The sequence below is a fragment of the Bison bison genome, unplaced genomic scaffold, assembly GCF_000754665.1.
Source record: "Bison bison bison isolate TAMUID 2011002044 unplaced genomic scaffold, Bison_UMD1.0 scf7180017864471, whole genome shotgun sequence".
Taxonomy (NCBI): domain Eukaryota; kingdom Metazoa; phylum Chordata; class Mammalia; order Artiodactyla; family Bovidae; genus Bison; species Bison bison.
The window spans coordinates 9,631,691-9,638,681 of NW_011495032.1; positions in this window are offsets into that span (position 1 = coordinate 9,631,691).

The window sequence follows — 6,991 nt, forward strand, 5'->3', positions numbered from 1 at the left end:
GTCAATAAAGCAGAAATAGATGTTTTTCTGGAACTCTCTTGCTTTTTCGATGATCCAGCAGATGTTGGCAATTTGATTTCTCGTTCCTCTGCCTTTTCTAAAACCAGCTTGAACATCAGGAAGTTTACGGTTCACATTTTGCTGAAGCCTGGCTTGGAGAATTTTGAGCATTACTTTACTAGCATGTGAGATGAGTACAATTGTGCGGTAGTTTGAGCATTCTTTATAAAATGCCATATAAAATTTTATTAAAATAATAAAAACAATTCCAGCAAATCCTTAGTACCCCTTTTAAAATTTAATGTAATTTGGCCATCACAACTCCACATTGGTTATCTAGGTCTTCTGTCCTCAGTCCATTCTTTCAATGACGTGGTTCATTCTTCTCAATTAATCACTCTGACTTCTGCCTGTTATGTGCATTTCTGCACCCTTTCTGATGAAGACACATCATGAAATCTTTGTAGTCTTCCTCAGTGTACATTTCTTTACAGAATTTCACCTCCCATTTCTCTTCAGTACCAAGCATGTCATCACAGTCTCTCATACTGCTTAGCACAGTGTGAGTGCCCCCTTTGATGTCCTGGTATTTCCAGAACTCTGCTTGTTAGTTTACTGTGTGTTTTTACATATACTACCTCATAACAATACTATGAAACATATTTTTATTCTTTTACCAATGAAATACATAAACAAACTCTTAAATCGTAAGCAATTGAACAAGTTCACTTAACATGCAAGTAGTGAGACAAGAAATTTGCCAGATATTCTTTCCTGGGTTGAAATCTGGCTTCATTACTTATCAGATGAGTGTTTTAAGCCAATTAATTATTTGGAACCTTTGTAAAAATGGGATAATAATGTTCATTTCAGAGGCTGTTGTGATACCTGAAAACCACTGTATATAGAAAATACTTTGAAATTGTCTGTTTTATAGAAAACTTTTAACAAATTGCTATAGATTGAATTTACTTTTGTCCCACAAAATTAAAATGTTTGAAACCTAATCTCCAATGTGAGAAGACTGGAAGTCCAGTAGGTCAGGATGTAAAAGTCCTCAGGCATGGAACTAGTACTTCTAAACAAGGGTTGGAGAATGCTGCTGCTTCCACTACATAGGGACACAGCAAAAAGACAGCTGTGTAGTTCTAAACTCAATTTTTGAAATTTTGCAAATCCATTGCTCATAGAGCTGATGAATAGGTAGATAAATAGATACAACCACTTGATAATTCAAGTGATTTTCAAAAAGACTCTTGTTCTTCCCCCCTATAACACTAATTCTTTGTATTTTTCAAGCATCATATATCTTTATACAACTTCTGTTCAAAGATATCTCAAATAATATGAAAAGCTAAACAAACATTTATTCATTTTAGTGCAATAATGATGAGTATTTGAGTATAATGAAAAATATTTATTTACTGTATTGACCTCAGATGCACTGATGAACTATACATCTTTATAGACAATAGTATAAAATACACATTAGAAGAATTAGATAAGGAACTCTATTATGATTTACTATGGTAAAGGGGCAGAGTAGTGCAGTGATAACAAGCATGAACTTTATATTATTAATTTGAAGATTCTTCCAAGTACTCTTTTTTAACATTAATTTTTATTGGAGTATAGTTGATTTATAATATTGCGTTAGTTTCTGCTATACAGCAAAGTGAATCAATTATACATATACACACATCCACTCTTCATTAGATTCTTTTCTCATATAGGTCATCACAGAGTACTGAATAGAATTCCCTGTTGAGTACAGTAGGCCCTTATTAGTTTTATACATAGTAGTGTGCACATGTCAATCCCAATCTCCCAATGTATCCCTCCCCCTCCTTTCCCTCTTGGTACCTGTACACTTGTTTCCTACATCTATGATTCTATTTCTGTTTTATAAATAGGTTCATTTGCCTCCAAGTACTCTTGGAATGGACTTGAGCATATCACTTTTCTATAACCACAGTATCTTCATCTAAATACTTGAGATGCTGATAGGCATATTGAAGGACTTTTCTGAAAATTAAATTAGGCACAGTTAATATATTTAATACTCACTACATGGTATTAAATTATTATATATTGTCCATTTGCTTCCCTGGAGGCCCAGACAGTAAAGAATCTGCCTGCAATGCAGGAGACGGGAAAATCCCCTGGAGAAGGAAATGGCAACCCACTCCAGTATTCTTGTCTGGAGAATTCTATGGACAGAGGAGCTTGGCAGGCAATATTCCATGAGGTCACAAAGAGTCAGACATGACTAAATGACTAAGACTTTACTTCTTCATTTCATGTGTATAAAGGATAAAATAATAAAAAATAAAATATAGAAATCATAAGCACTAATTGATAGCTATTAGCAGTCTAGCTTATTGTACAAAGAATAGTCTTTCCTAAAGAAGCTTATAAGATATTTGGAAATATGAGACTACATACCTAAAGTAACATTTCTTATTTCAAGATTCATATAAAGCAATGAAGATTAATTCATCATGTTTCCATGACTATTGGTCTAATTATGGTAGAGCACAGGTAGGTTGAAGAAGAACTAATATATAATAGGTAGGTTTCCAAACTTCAGTAATAGACTTATTTGCTATAAAAATGGCACAGTATTTTTAGAGTCCATGAAACTCTGGATGTAGTACTGAGCTAGCCAAGGTTCTGTTTCCCATTAGGAGAGATGCCCTTCGAACTGGGTTTTGGTTGACTATGATTAAGTGTCCATATGTCTGGAAGACAGACTATTTACAAATTGAAATATGTTCGCTTGGCACGTGGCCTTTCAGAGATGTATTGAGTAGAAGAGGCAGACTGATTATATACCAACTCACCTCATGAAGTGGCAGATCCCATGGTGAGATCTACCATCACTGGCTCACAGCCTTGGACCTCAGACTTGTTAGTACTCCTGTTCGATGGGATTTGAAATGCTAACTTGTGCTTAACAAAGCTCATTTGACCAGTGTTTAAGACTACAGTGCCAACTAAACAATTCATAATGAACAGAAACAGAACTGCAAAGTATTCTGGAATCTTGCATAGAGAGGCAGATTTATATAGATAGGAAGAAAGATGGGATATTGTATTTCAATATCTATTTCCCCTACTTCATTATACATTCAGAACTCCAAATTCCAACTGGGTATATGACCATCCAACTAAAGACTGCTGTGCTGCTTGGGTTGACCATGCCTTTTAGTTCTTACCAGTGCTCCTATGGATGAACTTGATGAGAAACTCCCAAAGAAACAATTAACAAGCTGGGCTGAACATATAGTCACAGGAGAAGCACTATACTCCAAAAGATGTCATGTACTAAGAGTGGCAAAGAAACAAGTTTTAAGAATTCTTGAGTCCTAGCCTTATATTCTTTATGTGGAAAGACTGCTTTGATGGAGAGGGAACTAAGCACCTGTCCTTTAAGCTACTAATACTTTGTTTGCCCCTTGTTACAAATAACCAAATCAGCTCGCTGACTAATAATCACATTGACAGTCCATGTTCTTGAGATGATAACCTCTAGCCCACTCCATGTAGCAGTGAATGAGCCTCAGAGGGGTCAGAGAGTCATGTATGGAAGGATTTGAAAAGAGAGGGCCATGCTGAGCAAAGGTCAAAGAGGAGATAAGTGTGGCATATATAGAGAACAGTGTGGATTTACCGTGTCTGAAACAATGATGTTAATTTAGAGAAGTCAGACAAATGAGAGAGAATCATATTAATTATTAGCTAGATGATTTGATTAACTGAAGTATTCTGTTTTTCCATAATTCTAAGAAATTTCCAGGAAGCATATGTAATAAAGACATTAAGAATCCTTTGCAGAATCTCCATATTATTATAACCTAATTTATTTATCTGTTGCCTTGTTTAACTACTTTGATGCTTCTAAGATGTAAGCACAGAGACAGTATCTAGAAGCCCAAGGGGAAATGCAGGAGTAGAGTTCTGTAAGGAACTCAGTTCCTTACAGCCCCTAGCAGAAAAGCTGCTATGTAAATCCCACCCCCCCCCAAAAAAAAAAATCCCCAAACCAAAAAGAAAATACATTAAATAAATACAAGTGTGAGCTTCATGTACAAGTTTGAATGATTCATAATTTCAGATAGTTTCAGTCTGCTAATTGTCTAAAATAAAATGTTTCCCTACTGACATTTAATCATATTCAAAAATAGCAGAGCTTAAAGCAATAGATAAAAATAGGAGGAGGGAATGAAGAACAAAAGGATCATAGATTAAAAATGTAATTTTTGTATATTTAGTTACCTTACCTCTTTTTTTCTTAAGCTGTTTTCTAAACAAAGCCATCTGGGTTGGAAAGATATAGTATTTCTCTTTCTCTGTCTTTTTGAAGCCAGTACCTTGTGATGTGGTTAGTTTATGTCCATTCAAGTCTCTACTTAATCTGCTTGTGCTAGACAGAGAATGGTAAAACTTGGAAACTCGGTAAGTAGGATGCTACTCTGCTGTTCTTCTCTTTTAAACGTACTGCTTTAAGATCATTTCCTCATATAAATACTGCTTCCATTTTATAAGTATAAGGTTTTAAATATTTGATAGCCATAAAAAGTGCTAGATGGGAACCAAGTGTTTATTGGAATTTGTGCTAGACTTGTACAGTTTCTCTTATATTAATTTTTTATTGAAGTATAGCTGATTTACAGTATTTTGTTGCCTTTAAGTATTCAGCAGAGTGATTAAGTTTTATGTATATCAGATATTTTCCCTTTTAGGTAATTAAAAATATTGAGTATAGTTCTCTCTGCTATGCAGTAGGTCCTTCAGTTCAGTCGCTCAGTCGTGTCCGACTCATTGCAACCCTGTGAATTGCAGCACGCCAGGCCTCCCTGTCCATCACCAACTCCCGGAGTTCACTCAAACTCACATCCATCAAGTCGGTTATGCCACCCAACCATCTCATCCTCTGTTGTCCCCTTCTCCTCCTGCCCCCAATCCCTCCCAGCATCAGAGTCTTTTCCAATGAGTCAACTCTTCGCATGAGGTGGCCAAAATATTAGAGTTTCAGCTTTAGCATCAGTCCTTCCAAAGAACACCCAGGACTGATCTCCTTTAGAATGGAATGGTTGGATCTCTATGCAGTCCAAGGGACTCTCAAGAGTCTTCTCCAACACCACAGTTCAAAAGCATCAATTCTTCAGCACTCAGCTTCCTTCACAGTCCAAATCTCCCATCCATACATGACCACTGGAAAAACCATAGCCTTGACTAGACAGACCTTTGTTGGCAAAGGAATGTTTCTTCTTTTGAATATGCTATCTAGGTTGATCATAACTTTCCTTCCAAGGAATAAGGGTCTTTTAATTTCATGGCTGCAATCACCATCTGCAGTGATTTTGGAGCCCCCCAAAATAAAGTCTGACACTGTTCCCACTGTTTTCCCATCTATTTCCCCACGGGAGGAGCTACCTCACACCCAGGGTCAGGGGTGACGGCTGAGAGGAGCAACCCCACATCCAAGGAGCGGTGGCTGCATAGGCTCAGGATGGCCGAGAGGAGCTACTCCAAGTAGGTCCTTATTGGTTATCTATTTTATATATAGTAGTATGTTTACATTAATTTCAAACTCATAATTTATCCCTCCTCTCCTTTCCCCTTTGGTGACCATAAGTTTATGCCTGTGACTCTATTTCTGCTCTGTATATAAGTTCATTTGTATCATTTTTTTTAGATCCCACATATAAGCAATATATGATATTTCTCTTTTGCTGTCTGATTTACTTAGGACAATAATGTCTAGGTCTATCTATGTTGCTACAAATGACATTGTTTTATTCTTTTTTATGGTTAAGTAATATTCCTTTCTATAAAATACCACATCTTTATCCACTCCTCTGCCAATGGACATTTAAGTTGCTTCCATGTCTTGGCTATTATCAATAGTCCTACTATGTCTATGACCATTGGAGTGAATGTATCTTTTCTTTTTTCCTTTTTTTAAACTTTTTATTTTATATTGAATGTAGTCAATTAACAATGTTATGACAGTTTCAGGTGAACAACAAAGAGACTCAGCCATACATATGCATGTAACCATTCTCCCTCACACTCACGTCCCATCTAAGCTTCCATATAACTTTGAGCAGAGTTCCCTGTGGTTGTCCTTGTTGGTTATCCAGGGGCTTCCCTGGTAGCTCAGATGGTAATGTGTCTGCCTGCAATGCGGGGACCTGGGTTCGATCCCCGGGTCGGAAAGATCCTTTGGAGAGGGAAATGGCAATCCACTCCAGTACTCTTGCCTGGAAAGTTTCATGGGTGGAGGAGCCTGGTAGGCTACAGTCCATGGGATTGCAAAGAATCAGACATGACTGAGCAACTTCACTGACACTGACTGTGTACACATATCTTTTCAAGTTACGGTTTTCTCCAGATATGTGCCCAGGAGTTAGATTGCTGAATCCTATGGTAGTTTTACCTTTAGTTTTTATTTATTTATGTTTTTTAAGAACCTTCCATACTGTTCTCTGGGGCCTCCCTGGTTTGTTCAAACTGTAAAGAATCTATCTGCAAAGCCAGAGACCTGGAAATATCCCCTGGAGAAGGACATGGCAACCCACTTCAGTATTCTTGCCTAGAGAATTCCATGGACAGAGGAGCCTGGAGGGCTACAGTCCATGGGGTCACAAAGAGTCAGATATGACTGACTGACTAACACACATACTGTTCTCCATAGTGGTTGCATCAATTTATATTCCCACTGACAGTGTAGGAGGATTCACTTTTCTCCATATCTTTCCCAACATTTATTATTTGTAGATTTTTTGATATTCATTCTGACCAGTATAAAGTGATACCTCATTGTAATTTTTGTTTGCATTACTTCAAAAATTAGTGAAATTGAATATTTTTTTATGTGTCTCTTGGCCATCTGTATGTCTTCTTTGGACACATGTCTATTTAGCTCTTCTGTCCACTTTTGTACAATTTAAATTGTATGATGACCTCAACTATTCTCATTTAA